Raw genomic sequence first — 19,155 nt, forward strand, 5'->3', positions numbered from 1 at the left:
CCTCCCATGACAAACAACTATCTTATTTCTTGAGAAATAGAATATTGCAGGGTCTTCTTTTCTTGATAGATTTTATTTCAGTGAATCTCTCAGAGGATTCAATCCATATTCCACCAAATGTTTTCTCCATATCAATCCTGCCAAAGTTTTTCTTCCTCCTTTAGATAATTCACCCTTTCTTCAGATAGTAACATACAACATCAGCATTTAAAAAGTCATTATACCTGGACAAAGACTGTAAAAACAGCAGAGAAGTAAATGTACTGTGTGTAATTCCTGTCAGATACAGTATGTTTGCCTTTCTCCATAATGAGTACCTGCCATGTAGACGAGAGGATATGACGTAGGCAGGTTGTGGAATTAGTGTCCTGTTAGTATGAGTAGATTATGTCATCTGTCTAGCTGAAAGCACGGTCAACCTAATGACAGATAAGACTCCCTGTACTCAAACATTCCCCAAACAAACAGCATCTATTTTTACCTCTGTCCTGCACTTGCCTGAAGTAAACACAGAGTACATCCGAAATGGCACCCTTTTCCCTAAATAGTGCATTACATTTGATAAGAGCCTCTGTCTCTGATTTAAAGGAGTGCACTGCATAGGGTATAGACTGCGTGGGCCCTGGTCAAAAAAGGGAATAGGGTACCATTTCGGATGCAACCTTTGTCAGTTTTGAGTGCTTTTAGCAAATGGAAAACTGCTGACATCCAGTGGTATGTTTGCACACACATTTGGCCGGGTGAAGATGTGTTTTTATTTGATTCCGGGCCATTTTGCTGCTTCGCTGAGGTGATGGTGACATTTTGCCGTGATCTCATTCTCTCTGTGAGGAGATGCATCATTCTGAGGCCGTGACTTGTTTCTTTACTTTCCTAGCACTAATGACTCTGCTTTCCCACAAAGGAAGCAGCAGCTCAGTGTGTGTGTGTGTGTGTGTGTGTGTGTGTGTGTGTGTGTGTGTGTGTGTGTGTGTGTGTGTGTGTGTGTGTGTGTGTGTGTGTGTGTGTGTGTGTGTGTGTGCGCGTGTGTGTGCGTGTGCGGGTGTGTGTGTGCGGGTGTGTGTGCGTGCAAATGTCTCTTTCTCTCCCTCTGTCTCTCTGGTGTGCATCTCTGTCACCGTGTCACTCTCTCTCTCCCTCTCTTTCCCTCTCTCCCTGTACGACAGCGTATGCGACTGTGTCTAAATAATGAGACATTCTTTACTAGGCTGTTATCCTGACGATTGTAAATGATTTCTCTCTACGGGATTACATCATGAACCGATTACAGCCTTATTCAATCAAACCTGGAAATCTGGAAAAATCCACATTCTGCCTGTGCCAAGAGGAAACATGTTTGAATGGATACAGATTAGTTCATGTTTGTTTTACCCAGTAAACATTGTTTTATTGAGCAACATGAATCCAAGTGTTTTTTGACCTGTATCTGTGAATCCCTGTTACGTTGTTGCAATGTTGTGAATAAGACCCTAAGAGGCTTTCTATCTACAGTATATTGTACCTGACCTTACTCCTCTCTTCTCTCTCCTATGAGTGACAGACGGTGTGATGGACGACTGAAAGACGACTGCGGTGCCAAAAATGCTCAAGACACAAAGGCATCTCATCTCTAACATCCTCTGACCCGCCTACTGTAGCCGGCCTTGTGCCCGGGTCAAGGGTTAATGCATTCTTCACTGTCACAATGAATTCCCATGAGCCACTTGTGGTAGTGTGGACTAGCATTGCTGCTTGCAGCTCCCAGTGTTCAAAAGTGGAGTGGTGCGCATCGCTGGCTCTGGCTACCATTACATTATTGCAAACCCCTCTTAGCCAGTGGTTGGAAGACACTGATCAATAGCTCTGTTTTCATCTCGCTTAATTGCAGAATTTCATGACAGTGAAAGCATAGGTCTAAGTCAAGGCATTGCTTGCAGCACAACACTAAGCCGTGATAGTTGAGGGTTGAGCGTCGATGAATTTTCAAATTGTGCTTGTATGTTAATGAATTCATTAGATATTTGAAATGCAAATGTAGATCTTAAAAAAGAATAATGTAAACAACTTGTCTGACATAGCGACTGTGTTATTATGTTCTTTATTGGTCCCTCGGTGTTACAACAGTGAGGTTCAATTCATTGACTTTCTTAATCATTCTATTTCGGCATCAAACCAGTCCTAGGCTTACTGAAGCTATTGGAGGAATGTTACCAACAAGACAGAAATCAGCACGATAGAGCTAATAGCTTTATGACTTCTGCAAATGGATTTAATACGGTAGATTAAAAGCACCACTAGTGTAGTACTGATGGTGGATTTAAATGGAAGGAGTACAAGGTATCAACTGTGCTTGTCTGTATTGAAATAACATAATATAAAGAGACTATTCTCTTAATTTCAGTTAGTGGCTATTTATTCATTCAGTGCCTTTATGTGGGGCATAACAAGAGGACCTTAATTCAATTATGTCGAAAGACAACCTTAGGGCCAGTTTTTCAGTTAGAGAGAAAGAGCGAGAACCTTATTTTCAGCTCTTACAGAAAATGTGTGTCGTTGAAATTAAACTCCTCTGTGTTGCTGGAAGGTTTCTGTGTTTAATGGAAACCGGGAGGGAGTGAGTGGGGTTTAGTGTAAGCTACAGAGGAGATGAATCTGTATTCCCTGAATGTGTCTCAGGCTAAAATCAATAAATGCAATGCAAGCACAGCTCCCCGCTCCCCTCTCTCCTGATGGGTGTCCCTGTCTTTCCTTGGACTAATAGAACAACAATAATGAAATCCAAATCCCCACATTATAATTTGTTTTGCATCAGTCTCAGGAGAGATCTTCTTTAGCAGTTTATTTTAGTGGCTCATTATACTTTCTAATCAAGACATAGACAGACAGCCTGTTTGCCTGTCCCCCTCCCTCCCCTCTCTACACTGAAGTGTGCTTGCTCGCATTGCAGTCATTGTGCTGGCACTTATTATGTTACAAGTGACCGAGGTACGGACAATGTTCTCAGTGCGTGCAAAGAGGACCCAGCCAGGCTACCCGGGCAGGCAAAGAGTGCTTCTTCTTTTAATGATGCAACTCAGAGAGGTGCACATACACCCCTCTCCCTCCCATCCCTCCACCACCACTAGCACCCCACGTACCCGCCCCCCCCTGTGCTCTCTTTAATGAAGATTCTCCAATGCAATTAAGATTCTCTGCGTCTTGCTGCTACAGTATGAAAAAAAACACAGCCACTGTCATTTCTCATGTCTTGTCAGTCCCTGGCTGCTGATGACGATGCGGGGGAGGGATAATTCACCCGTTGCTACTGGCCACAGCACTGTGTGTGTGAGGAGCAACCAACCCCCATCTCAACAGGTAATGGAGAAGGAAAATCAATGGCCAAAGAGCATGGAGAAGGAGCTTATAAAATGGCTTTACGTTTCAATAGCTGAATAAGGGGATTCTGTGGTCATCCTCTAAATTCAGCTAGGGGGGACTATCCATGGACCTTCACATTTATTTGAACTGTGTTCATTGCCATGTGCTTGGTGCTTGTCCTTGAGTGTAGATAGGTTGCCTTTAGAGATTATTATCACCAATGGCTTGTATTTAGGTGATTGCAAAAGAAATTCCCAGTGTTTAGATAATGTTATAATAATGTATCCTCGTTATCACCTAATTACAACTCCTTTTAATGAATGCTCTTTTCAAACTAACATAAAAAATCATACACAATATTATTGCTCCCTTGTGATACATAGATATTGCCTTAAGTGACACAAAGGAAGCACTCTATTGTATTCTCATTTCCTCATTTCATCTTCTGAGTGGTTAACATTTCCATGGTGAGAGGGTGCCCTTACAAAAAAAAACACATGAAAAAACCACAACACACAAAAAAAACACCTTGAATCCCCCCTGTCGACTTCAAAAGTTTTTCTTGATATTAATGGTACAAAAGTAACTCACTCACTAGAGGATTGCATCATATAATAACACTATTAATATACTAAATGGGGGGGGTCAGTTGGGTCAGTAACTGAAACGTTGCTTGATCGAATCCCTGAGCTGACAAGGTAAAAATCCGTCATTCTGCCCCTGAACAAGGCAGTTAACCCACTGTTCCTTGGCTGTCATTGTAAATAAGAATTTGTTCTTAACTGACTTGCATAGTTACATTTCAAAATATATATATTTCAAAATACTAAAGGTGTTTAAAGTGGCAATCCTTAATTGAAACATTAACAAAGTGTTTTCCCTGCCACAGTTTCAGTAAAAAAGCTGAATGATGTGGCTGGAGAAACGCAACCACTCTCAAATCCAAAAACTATGCTATGGATGCAAGGACTGACCATCCATGATTTCAAAATGATAATTTTAACCATGTTTTTTCAGAGTGGTGGTTTAAATATACTTTGTTTACAAACATCGGAGTAAAACAAGCTTATATTTTGGGTTCTGATGGGGTAGGACAGTTGAACTAAGCTGATGAGGCAAAATACATCACGGGGCGGCAGTGTATCCTAGTGGTTAGAGCATTGGACTAGTAACCGAAAGGTTGCAAGTTCAAATCCCCGAGCTGACAAGGTACAAAATCTGTCGTTCTGCCCTTGAACAGGCAGTTAACCCACTGTTCCTAGGCCGTCATTGAAAATAAGAATTTGTTCTTAACTGACTTGCCTAGTAAAATAAAGGTAAAAAAATATTATAATAAATAAAAATGTGTACATATCATTAATTTGTAATTCCAAAAATGGATGTAGCAACTAAGGAATGCCCCTTTAACACAAAGTGACCTTCATACGGCAGAACTATGTCGCCATTTAAACGTGACCCATTAACCTGTCCGAAATTTTTTAATTCTGTCCACTGTTCCGCGAAAGCCCTGCAAAATCATTCCTTTTCACGCATTTGGGCTTTTTAAATGTGATCACCCTAATTCCACCAGTGGAAACATTGCTACTGCAATATCTTTTCACATATGAAGAGAATAACATTATTTCAACACCACATGTGAACTTGCAATTCCACATGTTAAAGTGAGATTTTCACATGTGGAATTTTCTTGCATGTGAAACTATACATTTGATTTTCACTTTCACATTGCAATTCACATGTGAAAAATAATGACATGTGAAAATCGAATTTGAGGTTTTATATGTGAAAAACGTTCACGTGAAAATCTCACTTTCACATGTGGAATTTCAAGTTCACGTGAGAAACAATCACATGTGGATGTTTTTTGCATATGAAACTGCAAATGTGATTTTAACATATGAATGTTTTTCATGTGTGAAAATGCGATTCCACATGTAGAAATGCAATTTCACATGTGAAAGTAAGATTTTCAAATGGAGTTTTCTTACATGTGAACCTGCAAATTAGATTTTTAAACGTGATTGAATTTCCCATGTAAACTTGCAATTCCACATGTGAAGTGAGATTTTCACGTGAATGTTTTTCACATAGAACTGCATTGGCAATGTTCACATGTGCACGCTTTTAACATGTCACGTGAAACTGCAACTCACCTGTGAGGTGAAAGCATGTTATTCTCCTCACATGTGAAAAGGTGGTGTTAACATGTGAAGTCTACATTTTGTACATGTGAAAATATGGTTTCACATGTGAAATTTAAGCTCAACATGTGAAAACAGCAAACGAAAAAATGAAGGGTGGGGCAAGGCCATGTAAACAGAGCAGAGCAGTTGTACCCATTCTATCTTTAACCACCCCTCCCCTTGTTGTTTTCCAGTTCAATGAAATAATCTGGCTGCCTGCACCCCGTCTGACTGACTAAAACCCTTGTCTGGGTCACAGGGCCCATGCTCAGCCTGTTGCTTGTTATGTGTTCAGAGAGGTATAGAGCGTACAATTAGGCACACAGATGGCTGTTGTGTCTTTGCCATGCAATGGTATTGATCTTCTCCTTAGGAAAAGATCTGTGTATTTCTCCCCTGGATTTTCTGTTTTGCAAGTGCATTCTATTTGAAAACCAAAAGGCAACATTTGCACTAAGTACCTCCCACTTATTCTAGTTGTAAATCATTGGAAGTGGCATTAAGGGGAAACTTTGATCACATTTAAGATGATCATATGAGGGTTCATCTGTCACTATAAACCTAAACAGATGATGAAAAAACACAGAAAGATTTGGGCAGCAGTATCACTGTCTATCCTGTCCAGAGATGAGGAAAGACAGAATGTGAGAGTTAATGTTAAATATGAACAACATTTGAGCATCACATGTATTGTCACAAATTATGACCAAACACATTTTGAACATTCATTTCAATCCCACACATGCATGCGTAAAAAAAAAAAGAAGGTATTATTATAGCATTTCCATAGACAACATGTTCATAATAAATCATATATTTCCCTGATACTTGGAATCACATCAACGTGACTAGTTGATATCTAGCCTATGGAACATGCACTGAAACTAATCATTCAAATTTGAGAAGTTTCAGTCATTCCATACATTATTTGCATGACGCGGGTCATCTATTAATAATATCAATGATTATGAATAATCAATTACGTAACTTTTCGAAAAACAAACAAATAAACAAACAAAACAAGTCAATAAGATTCCTCATCCTTGAATCAATCCAATAGATGCTTTTGTTTGTTACATTAGCACATGGTATAGCCCTAGTCGTAGTCCAACTGTCTAAACGTAGTGTACTATTGTTTTCCTAATTAAAACAAACATTGTTCTCTATTAATGGCAAATACAAGTTTTCTTTTGTGGCAGCTTGTAAGCTGACGTCACTTTGGTTCCTTGAAGTGGAGCTGAATAAACCTTGAGAAGAGTCTCCTTCAATCTGCTGTTAGTAACTAACACACACACTCACTCACACCGAGACTCAATTACTGCCCAATTCCTTTCTTTATCATCTGTTACCGGCCTCTTTCAAAACGAAATCGAAAAGAGGCTAGAAGGCTACACGAAGTATTACTTGAAACAAAATCCCGTTGGAAATAAGTATTAGTGTCGAAACTAAAGGTAAGTGTCCTCTTATTTCAAGGTGGGGGTAAAGAAGACGGTCTGTTATATCATAGAACAAGCGATGTAGCTGGCTTGATTTGTTTCGCGAGGCGAGCTGTAGTTTCTTTGCTTACTGCGTGTGTCCCTCAATCGTCAACTGCAGATTGATAGAAACTTATCAAATGGACACAATGTTATTCTAAGCAATCGGCATGTGCGCCTTTTACTGCATGGTAAAATAATAGACTACACCAAAGTTGTTTTCTAGAGTAAACGGAGTGTTTTTTGTCGTTGCTCAGATCAAGCTAGTTTGTGACCTGATAGTCGGAATCGTCTTTGTGTCCTCTCTCGTGCGCTTTTAATTGAACTGTTCTATTTTTTTTTTTAAATAAAAACTGTTTTATTTAGTTCAGGAAAACTTTTTTGAAGATGTTTTTACCCACTGTTATATATAAGTTAGCTAGTATTTTTTGTGCACATTTAAAGGAACGATGTGGGAGTCAATGAAGGTAGGGAGCACAAGCTACCTTTGGTCTATTTAGCTGTCCGTTTACAGACAGGGCAAAATCCGAGCCAGCTAATAGCTCTTCAATGCGAAAATAAAATAATTAGTAAGCATAAACATAAATACTTGATTTAACAATATAATATATTGTGTTATGGTTTGCCAGGTAAAATTACATATCTTATTAGTAAAATTAGTTTGATGTTTTTGTCGAGTTTCAGGCTCTTTTTTTTTTACAACTGGCTAAAGCTATCTTTTGTTGCTTCCTCAAACAAGAAGCAGCTGCTGCCTGGCCGAGTCGTTGAAATGTATCCCTTTGTGTATATTACAATATCCTCCATTTTTCTACCCTTCCAAACAACAAGCCTTTCGCCATCTTGGTTGATTTAAATTCCCTAAGCACCCCCACGCTTGAAGGAAACGTATCCATGTTTTACATAGAGAAAGTTTAAACTAGACTCTGGGAAAAGAAATGTAGACGGTGACGTCATGTGAAGTTTAAGAGAAATGTAAGGCAACATTTAGCCTGTGATTGGAAGGAGGAACAATTTGGTGTTGCGTTTGAAGAAGAGTGGGATTCAGCTACAACGTTACAGTGACATTATACAGTGTTGCAATAATCGGATACATGTTTTTGAACGCCCAAAACACACAGACGTTGTGTTTTAATAAGTAGTGGCAGGTGGAGATGGCATGCAAACTGCCTTTAAAAACTCGATTTTTTTTCTCTCTCACTGAACTTGGTTAGGTATTTTCTACATGCACGATTTCTAGTTTAGCAATGACACTTTGATAAAGATGTTATTTTGTCACAACACTGTTGTTCAATAACATGAATAGCACGATATTATGTGTTTTAAACGTTCAACCGCTGGAATTAGGCAATAGGTTACACGGGCTAATCATAATCGATTAGAATAAATATGCTATATCAGAATGATGTTATGACATATAGCCCAGTGTATCATCATGTTTTGCTATTACATTTAAAAAATATATATTGTTGAATGGACTAATAGCCAAGTAGTCTAATACGTTTAGACATTTATCAACAGCTATGGATGTTTACACAAATGTCAACTTTTAATTAGTCAAGCAAAGTATTATTAGTATTTTTTCCCTTTCCCCTCTTTTCCCATTTGCATTGTGGGAGTCGTTGACACTTGTTTACACATAAAAGGCAAAGATAGTGTGCCTAGGATTATCTACTGGTAATATCACAATGTTCACCTTAGATGACTATAGGTCTTGGGCCTAATTATCATGCCATAAGTGGTATGCGCTATTGAACAACATGTAGCCTACTCGTTATCCACAATCTCGTCATTGTAAAGCTCATTTCAGAGAAGATGGCAGAGGTGTGACAGAGACAGTAGGTAGCGATGACAGTAGGCTGGTTAAATTTTTTATTATTACCATGTTATAACATATAACATGGTTCATTTGTGTGTTTTGTTGATGTTATAGCCGAGGAAAGATTTCAAACATAGGCTACCCAAAGTAGCAAACTGTCTAGTTTATCATCGAAGAATCTCCTGTCACACTAGAGATTATACTCTCATCACCAGTTGTTCTGGTGATCATCCATCCACCATATCCCTGTGTGATAGTCTTTAAAATGGATCCCAGTTGTTGTCTCACAAGCAGTTGTTGTAAAAGAACAACAACAATGATGCTTTGTGATAGGGAATCTAATCGTTTCACCTCCCACCCTCTTTGTTTGGATATTTACTGCTGCAAAGCTAAAGTGCACAGGAGCAGATGCTTAGCCAAACATCCTTGCTGAGGGAGGCGCGATGCCTTTTTCCTTCTGGGAATGGCTCCTCTCCTCTCCCTGTGCTGATGCATGGACATGACAGCAGCCTGATTTCATGGAGCTGCTAAGAAGCCATTAGTGGTATCAGTGAATTGAAACGGAACAGTCTCTCCCATTTTTCCACCACTATTACAAACGGCTATTGTTAGCTTCTTTTGTGTGTGTGTGTGTGTGTGTGCTGCAGCTGAACACACACAGCAGAACAGGGCAGAGGAGCACTAATATACTTGTGTTGCTGTGTGTTTCCCCATAATGCGAGTGAGAGAGAACAAATCTGTCAGGGCTTGTTTGTGATGTTGGTTTGAAATGGAAGCAAACTGTGCTACCTCAAGCACACTCAAATCAGGGATGTTTCCATGCCTGGCCAAGAGAAGTAAAAAAAAAACTGTAGTGCTCTCTCTCTCTCTCTCTCTCTCTCTCTCTCTCTCTCTCTCTGCCTCGCCTCCCCTCTCTCCCCCCCACAGAATGTTGTTTTCTTTGCCAGGAGATAAAAAGGACTTCCGCTTGACTTGAACATTCAGGAATTAAAGATAGACATGTTTAAGCCCTATTTGCATGTCTACCCAACGCTGCACCAAACGGTTGCTATTGACTAAGCTGATTAGGAGAAATTAGGTTTAGGAGCCCCTGTGTCTGGGGGTGCTGAAACTGACAAAACTTGGACAGCTTTTCTACAGACAATCCCATATGCACACAAGTCTATTCTGTCTAATCCTGTACTATTGAAATTAGGGCTGATAATGTTAGAGGAACGTGCCTGCTTTGGTGTCCATCATTTTTTTGTCTTTTTGAAATGAGGTGAGGGTGGTTATCCAGTCAACAATCAAGTAGTTTGTCTCGATCTACGCTGCCACCCTTTCAATTGATCTTAAACGCAATGCCCACATGGCTCTCACTGATTGCAGTGTGCACGGAATTTGATTAGCATGCTATATTCCTATACTGCACCTCCTTGTGCTAGTTTCAGTGTTTCCCTTCATTGTTTGTGAGACACTGTAACGAAGCATTTATTACTGTAACCCTGGAAACGAAGGTCTACATTGTTTGTTTCTGGCATTGATTTCCTTGTTTATGTTGTTTTGTATGGCCTACACAGAGATTGATTAGCTTCTGTAAACAGATCTTATGTGTGGTAAGGGAACGAACAGTTGGGTAAAGTCTGTGAAATCTCTGCACTGTAGTGGTGGTGTGTTGTTCACACTCATTTTACGTTTTCAACTCTAAAGAGGAAGCACGTTTGTTTTGTGTTATGTGAAATGAATCAACCAGAGCCTAATGACCTAAAGCTGGATTGTCACAGAGTCATCCAACCCTGTGTTTACTTCAAGCTCTCTGTCTCTCTCTCTCTCTCTCTCTCTCTCTCTCTCTTTCTCTCTCTCTCTCTCTCTCTCTCTCTCTCTCTCTCTCTCTCTCTCTCTCTCTCTCTCTCTCTCTCTCTCTCTCTCTCTCTCTCTCTCTCTCTCTCTCTCTCTCTCTCTCTCTCTCTCTCTCTCTCTCTCTCTCTCTCTCTCTCTCTCACACACACACCAATCTTCTCAGAAGTCAAGTACTAACTTTTATAAAGATGTGTGGTGAAATTGATGGCCCTTTAGGGATGCAGGAATTGGCTTAAAATCCAAAATGTTTAATTAGGCTACTGCTGATTATTATTGTTGGCTATTAAACCTTTGTTACTGTGCACGATGATTGTCAAGTCTGAAAATGTTCCTTGGAGCAAGTGTTGTGAATACTCATTAGCACAACTGTTGACAGAACATAACATAAGTTAATGACAGTATGACAACTTTGTTAGTGCTCCTATGATCTACTTCACCTTCGCTTTGCTATTCTAGTCACACTGTACATTAAGTTGACATTAAGTAGCAACATGCATTTTTACATAGCCTAGCCTACATTATAGCACACACATCCATTTGTACAAACATGGTGGTAGTATGCAAGATGAATGTCAGCAATATGCAAGAACATACTATGGGCATCTATGGTGGCCTGGTTCAGTTTGTGTCATGAACTGGGGAGCATTACTGGTACAAGCAGATGTCAGTTTTACAGCAGTCTGGCTTGTTTAACACGTACAAATAATCTCTGTGTTATTGTTTCTTTCGTAGACTCCAAAAATAGTAGCATAAATGCCTTTTGTACAACCAGGTCACGCCAAGTTCAGTTTGTTTCTGAAATACCAAAGACACGGAGGGCATGTTTGGGAGAGGAGGCGTTTAGCTGCTAAGGTCTTTGTTTTGTCCGTTCCCTGGGCTTCTTCCTATTTATCATTCAATGTGAGAATTTCCTTGATGAAACTCAAGGTTATTTTTTTATGGTCTGTCTGTGTCTGTCTCTCTGTCAGGATGCTTGTTGTTTCACTGGCAAGGTGAAGAGGTTGATTTCTCCCTCAAGTAATGCCTCATTTTCAAAGTCCTTGAGCTCTGCAGAAAGTCTGTAAAGGAGTAGGCTAGCCTGTCTGTCTGTCGATTCATTTTTCCTTCTTTGTACTGTATCATAAAACCTGCCAGTTTTCTCAAAACAGTCGCAAAGGGATAACCAGGCCTATTGACTTGGTTTGTGTGGGTGTTTGAGGCAGAGACAAAAAAACTGTCTTTAATTTCAGCTGTAGGCTATTGATTACAGTAGCCAGGTATTAGGCCTTACAGTAGCCAGGTATTAGGCCTTACAGTTTCCTTCCTTCTGTCTCGAATGAGCACACTTCAATCTAAGATGCTGATAGCCTGATGAGAACTAAGAGCATTGGTTAGGCTAACTGATGTAGGAACTGAGCCAAGATTAGACTACTGAAGACGGTCCTTTTTTTCCAAAACAACATGGTTCCGTTCATAGCCTAGTAGTAGATTAGCTAGGCCTACTGCTTAACGCCAGCCGCTCTGTCTTGTCTGTAGCCATGCTAAACGTGTATGGCTTGATACCCTATGACAAAAGAGTCAGATAAACCACAGCTCTGCTCAACATGAGTCCTTCAGAGTGGGTCCAAGGTTGATGCTTTTGAACGACATCATCTGAAGGAGGGTATATCCTAAGCTATGCGTAAGGAGCAATCCACTATTAGAAAGGGCTTGTTTTTAGTGGTCTTCACCAGCGAGCCATCCACCCCCCCCCCCCCCCCCCCCCCCCCGGGAGATTGTCATATTGCCTGTGTGTGCCGTGCCTGGAAATCTCCAGTGATTGAGTCCCTGCCTACTGTGATAATGGGGACGGTATTGGAAATACCAATCGTAGTATAGCTTAGCCTAGGCCTGTTTGGTTGGCTTATCACCCTTTTACATTCTCCACTAAAATAGTGTGCAGCCTGCATGCTCTATTCACGTATCTGCAGTATCTCTCACATGCTGGGAATTCTGAAGTGTTGTTGGCATTGCGGATAGAAATATGTTTGGATGTGGGAATCTCTGGATGTGTCAGGTTTTATATTGTGGTGGGATGGTCAATGTTGTTCATCATACTAGGACAGCTGGTTGCAGGATTGAGGAGGATGGAGTAGCCCCTGGGTGGCTGTTAAAAGGTAACACTCACACACACACAGGCACAGGCACACACACACACACACACACACACACACACACACACACACACACACACACACACACACACACACACACACACACACACACACACACACACACACACACACACACACACACACACACACAGGCACACACACACACAGGCACACACACACACAGGCACACACACACACTCTGAGGTTGCGCTTCAACAACCAACCTTTTATTTATTGATCGTCCAGCATTTAAAATCTGGTCACTGCTGCCACAAAGGCTTTTCATTTTAGCTGTGCTGGCAGACTGCTGCAACCTAGCCAGAATTTTAAATATTTAATTTTAACTGAGCGCCATAAGAACTGACAAGGATGTGGAGGGATGGGGGAAAGAAGGACTCTGTTCAGCAATGAAATAGCCAAATTTTATGTTGGTCAGCAGTAACCATACAGTGTAAGGTCTTCTTTGTAAACCGTCCTGCTTGCATTTGTCCGAGTAGGGCAGGAGTAAAGAGCAGAGGCCTCGGCTATATCCATGCAGCAGACAGTTGCTTATATCTGTTGTATTTTACTAGAGCTGATTCACAGATAATATGCCTAAACTTCGGGGGCGTACTTAGTGACTCAGTCTTCGCACGTCCATCCAAACAATTCCAGCATCCGAACAGTGCACTGTGCCCCCGCCAACTTGCCTTCGATTCACAAGTGGATGAAACTGTTTCACTGGAGAAAGCATCTGAGTGAGCGAAACAGCGCCCCTTCGTCTTACTATATGTAGCCCATGTATCTGATGCTGTCTGGCTGAAAGGAGTATCACATGCCATACTCTTTTTGGCCAGACAGCATAGGATACATGGGCTGTACATACATGTCCTCTGCCTTGGCAACGATAGCAGTATTTTCAGCTGCGCCTGTCTTTTTACTAAAGAAATATGTATTGCATCCCCCTAGAGCCCTCAAACTCAACACTGGTCCTCGAAGCCAGTTCCACTGCTTTTATTTCATTGTTACCCCTCTCATCAGGGACTGAAATTTGTTTAAAAAAGAAAACATATGTTTCTTTTTATTATGCACAGTTCATGAGGCCCCTTGACGATGATGTGAAGCCTGTAGCAAATGGCCTCTTCTGCCTAATGGCAAGTCCGCCAGTGTTAAACTTTCAAAGACTCTGTTTGATATGGTCTTTTACTCATCTCGTAAAATGTAGCCTACAGTATAGATTAGGCCTTTGCATGTCATGGTGATTTCAGCTTGACTCAGCCTACCTAGTAACAGAGCTGCGGCCTAAACATTCTCCTGATTGGATTAGTCATTATTGGACCCGGAGCTAACTGGCTGTTTTTAGAACTAGACGTCAGGATAGGGACTTCACCTCGGGAAGAGGGGGATTCAAGTAATCCACACTAGCGTGACTAGCACAGACGCACCGTGGAGTTATTCCTGGGCATGGACGGATTCTATCGGTTCATTTGATGTTCCACAATCTGTTCTCCATCAGGATTCGTCCGTCTTTTCCCGTACGTGTGTGCTTGTGCAATAACTAAAAGACACTTAGCCTACAAGCAGTAAAAAGCAGGGAACCACATGTAACAAGTCATTCATTAAAGGCCCGTGAGAAGGAAATGGAAAGTTGAAAATGTGCCACCATTTTCTCTCAGACCTCATTCTCTTCCACAGATAGCCTAGACACATGCTGTGGTGATCTCGCCTCTCGTCTCAATGTGGCGGGAGTTGAAACAGAGAAACCGTTCCTCCGTCACTCCCCCCCCCCCGTCTGCCCCAGAGTGGCTGTTGTTGTTCACGGCCGCCATGAAAGGCTAGCTGCCTGCCTTGTGGCATTGTCCCTTTCTCTAAACGATGACACTGAGAGACAGCTGTAACGCGAGACGCCTCTACCCAAGCAGGCGCTCGGAGAGCGGACGGGGAGACGCCTTTATCTCAGGCTGGGGGGCACTGACCTCTACTAGCTCTCAGGGCTGCATGGGAGCAGTGTCTGGAGTTAGTATCCACCCTCTACTAACTGAAACTCTTAGACTACATAATAACATCCATGGATTGGGTTGCAGTGTAGTCGGCCTTGGTAGGATTGGTGTTTTGTGGTTGTTGTGTTGTGGTTTGAACCCGTGTGTGCCTGTGTGGCAAGGTTGTATTTGTTTGTGCGGTGTGCTTGTGTGTGTCTGTGTGTGTGTGTGTGTCTTATGTTTGTTCAAAGATGGAAACATCCACACATCCCCCTGGCCTGCAGGCTACGGAGGCTAAATCCTCTGTGAGAGCTCCCGCGTGTAATCCAAATATTTAGAGCTAATTTAAGCATGGACCAGAAGCGGAAACAACATCTGTGTGTGTGTGTGTGTGTGTGTGTGTGTGTGTGTAATCTCAACACAGGGAGGGAAATGAAAGCACTCAATCACTCACCTGTCAGAGCTCTTCACTCCCTTCAAGTATGCACACATCTGCGCACACACACACACACACACACACTTCTCCCTCAGGGTTTGACAGGATTGGGCCTTTTATTGACTCCCTGATTGAGACAGGCGATTCATTTAATGGAAACTTTAGCCATCGAAACACAGTAATGCAGGAATCAAGACTGTGCCTGTGCTTTCTATCCCCCTGCGCTTTCTATTAGGTTGAATGTTAGCTTGTAGATGAACTTTGGTGATCATCTTGTATTTCAAAATATCTCTTGTATGGAATACCATGTTGAGGCTGAGCTAGGCTAACAGGGAGAGTACAGAGAGAGGATTTATTGCAGGGTATGATGTGTTGGTCGGTTTGTTGGTCGACCCAGAGCCGGCCGGGCAGGCGAGAGAGAGGGCGGCGGGTGGAAGAGGCGTGACAGCTGCGTTGGCGGCTGCTGTGAGTGACCTTCACGCGTCGTCTTGGTAGATTGTCAAGGCTGTTGGGATGACACTGAGCCATGGAGCTCTACTCTGCTCCGCCGGAGCAGCTGCGTCCCCTCATTCACTCACTCAGACAGACAGTCGTGCGCTCCTGGTACAAGTTGCCCATATGCACTTCTTTCTCTAAATCGTAACTGTAACCATTAAGGGGGGGTGGGGGGGTGCCAAGCTCACCTTAGATGTCTACTCCAGAGGCAACTTCATCCTAATTTTTATGATTAATTTATGTAGCCAAGTATCAATTTTATAGCCTGTATGAATGAAGTCCCACAGTAGTGAACGTGGGCTGTGTTCAGTCTGATGACACACAGTCACATCAGCGTGTCTTAAAGGCTCAGTGCAGTCAACAGTTTTATATATATTTCTACACTATGCGGTTGGAATAATACTGTGAAATGGTGAAAAGGATGATAATTCTGTTTAAAAATACATTTCAGCCTGTTTTGCTGTGATGGAGTTTTGGCCTTCCATGATGACATCACCATGCAGTAAAGGAGTTAATAGACCAATAAGAAAGAGAGTTCCGAACCTCTCTGGACTCCCGAGTGGCTCAGTGGTCTAAGACACTGCATCTTAGTGCAAGAGACATCACTACAGTCCCTGGTTCTGGTTCAGATCCAGGCTGTATCACATCTGGCTGTGATTGGGAGTCCCGTAGGGCGGTGCACAATTGGCCCGGGTTTGGCCAGGGTAGACCGTCATTGTAAATACAAATTTGTTCTTAATTAACTGACTTGCCTAGTTAAATAAAGAGAACCATTTTCCACTTCCCACTCAGACCACTCCCATGAGAGTCCGAGCACAATTCTTGCTTGAGAAAGTGCTCTTTGCTAAGAAGCTCTTTTAGTTTCTTTTTCACCATTTTAATTTAAAAACAATCACAGTAAGTTACTTAATTGTTACCCAGAAATGATTTGATATTGAGATAAAAACGATTGCATTGGACCTTTAAGCTGAGGCCAGAGGCAGGTCCGTCCAATTAGCCGGTGAATGATAGCCCCATAGGCTAAGTGGAGGGAGACGGAGAGAGGCTCCCCTCAGATTCATCATGATGCTACTGTAGGAATTGGCTCCCAGCCATATTGGGAGCAGCGTTACCAGGGCTGAATCAGAAATGGCACACACATACAGTACCATCCCGCTCACACATACGCTCACACATACGCCCATGCGCTAACGGGTACACACGTGTGCACACACACACACACACACTGTTTGTGTTACATAATAACAGTCCCTCGAGGATGTCCTCTCTCTTAAATCCCACAAATGGATTGTATTTATGTTCGTTGCTTTTCAGCCAGTTCTTGTGCTTTACATTGTTTGGGATAACCCACTCCCCAGTAATGGGACTTTCTCCATCAGGTCTAGGAAAAGGCATTTAATGGAATATAACACACAGAGAGGCTCTTTTGAATAAGCTGAGAGAGAGGATCAGAATTGCACTTAGGCAAACGTTTCTACCGCACAGATTCTTCTCCCTCCCCTCTTCCTCGTCTTTCCACAGAACAGACACTCACCTCTCGCCACAGATTCCATTTTGTCAGCTTCCAGCTCCAGATCATGTAACGATAAAAGATACTGCCCCGCAGTTAAACAGTGGCGGTAAATCACACGCTAAAGAAAGCTGGGAGAAGCAGTATTTTTAAGCAGAGAGAGAGAGAGAGAGAGAGACAGAGAGAGAGAGAGGGGTTCTTTGTGTTCTGTGTACTGACTTTGTGCGATGAAGAGATGAATCACTGCTATTTAAGGGATCGGTTTCCTGCAACTGATTGTGTGACGACTCAGTGGTGGATAGATTGTCAAGACTTGCATGTTTTGTTCCCGAGGTTCCAGAAAAATGTCTGCGGCCAGTTCACAGTCAGTGCCCTCCTCTTTCATCCCTTCCTCCCTCCCTCCCTTCCTCCCTCCCTCCCTCCCTCCCTCCCTCCCTCCCTCCCTCCCTCCCTCCCTCCCTGGCCTGCGATTTCACAGATGAGCCGGGAGCAAAAGGAGTAAAAACACCTTTTTAGCGTGTCTGTCACTGAATGGCACTTTATGACGGCCTCGCTAAGGTTTCTCCTCACTAAAGTTCAAGTCTACATTACTAGATTTAACGTGACGGTTCTCTACGCCAAAGGCACTATTCAATACCAGGCCTCCGGGGCCACGTCACAGCTGTTGCCCTGGAGGCCTGGAATTGAAAAGCCGTGTTCTACGTGGACCTGTTGTTTTGTGCCTGCGGGCTTACAGAATGTTTAGGCCTAGTTAGATGCTGCTTGCTATCGTTGTGTCGCTTATGACTGTGTTTGAGTAGAGCTCACGTAAAGAGCTTACTAAAGTGTTCTAGGCCCATTGTCTGAGCAAATAGCTAGCGCGGCCGTGGCATCAGCAGCTGATGTCGGGTCAGTGTGTATTTCAAATACCCAGGCAGGCGAAAACGGTGTGAAGTATGTAGCTTCAAATCTCGCCACTGTTATTACAGCACTCTTTGGCTGGGGGACTCATTTCAGCGTCGCGCCCTCTCTGAGGGAACATCCTTTAATCATGGCTCTAATAGGCCTTTATGAAGACTCTACAGATGAATTCCCTCAGTCGGCTCGGCACGGTGTGTTTACGCCACGGAGATGTGTAATCAAGGTGGTGTGTGTGTGTGTGTGTGGAGGTTTCAGCCGTAATGGCGCGTGTTGTGTGTTTCTGTGCCCCTGTGTCTGTCTGTGTGCTGTAGAGTTTTACCCAGTGTCAGGGTGAGTATGTGCACCAGAGTGACCAATGACACCACTAGTGGTGCTGCAGTGAGAGAGACAGTGCCACGGCTGTGACACACAGTCCGGACTGTCACCATGTCCTTTCATACACACAGGCTGAGAAAGCTCCCTCTCTGCCTTTCCCCTCCTCTGTGCTCCAGGAAGACAGATACATCAGAGACAGTGTAGCACTGAGGGGCGTGAGAACACTGGGAAGGGCTGGTCCTCTCTCTTAGCAAGAACTGTCTTGTGTTTTGGGAAAATATCCTCCTCCCTCACACCAAAAGCCATAATGTCTGCCTTTCATTCTAACAGGTTTAGCAGGAAAATATGTATGACTGTGTGTTGCGCGGTCTGTTTGTGTTTGTGTTCGCAGGCCTGCTGAGCCTGCGACAGAGAGAGAGAGAGTGTGTGTGTGTGTGTGTTAGTTCTGCTCTGCTTATGCTCAGTGCCAGCTCCTAGCTGGGTCTCAAAACGTCATGTCCTTTTGTTTGGTTTGATCTGTCAGTTGACCACAACAGCGCACAGAGCTTTGATATCGCTCTATGTTGGAAATGAATCAGGTATTCCCCTTCAGGGCCCAAACTGGTCGCCATTAGCGTTTAGATTGTATTTTTCACGGAGAACAGATTAAATGAACAGTGTCATACAGAAGACATATTAACGTATAAATGGATTAACCTGACTGTCGTCCTCTTTTTCTCTCTCAGGTGTTAGAGCAGTGATGTCACAGAGCTGAAGACAT

The 19,155-nt window shown here is 42.7% G+C and overlaps 1 protein-coding gene across 14 annotated transcripts in view; it reads left to right on the forward strand.

Moving 5' to 3' along the window:
• The first annotated feature begins 6,774 nt into the window (after positions 1–6,774).
• LOC109878207 (bromodomain adjacent to zinc finger domain protein 2B-like) overlaps positions 6,775–19,155 on the forward strand; it is an 86,052-nt gene continuing 73,671 nt past the window's right edge. For 9 of the 14 annotated variants that reach the window (XM_031792430.1, XM_031792439.1, XM_031792432.1 and 6 more), the window contains exons 1-2: positions 6,775–6,970; positions 19,121–19,155. The exon at positions 19,121–19,155 is cut by the window's right edge and continues 9 nt beyond it. The gene's annotated coding sequence lies outside the window, so the exon portion shown is untranslated. Of the gene's footprint in view, positions 6,971–7,089; positions 7,462–19,120 lie in introns of those variants that run through there. The other 5 variants (XM_031792434.1, XM_031792436.1, XM_031792440.1 and 2 more) reach the window with 2 other exon arrangements.

This window comes from Oncorhynchus kisutch, linkage group LG16 (assembly GCF_002021735.2).
Source record: "Oncorhynchus kisutch isolate 150728-3 linkage group LG16, Okis_V2, whole genome shotgun sequence".
Classification (NCBI taxonomy): Eukaryota; Metazoa; Chordata; class Actinopteri; order Salmoniformes; family Salmonidae; genus Oncorhynchus; species Oncorhynchus kisutch.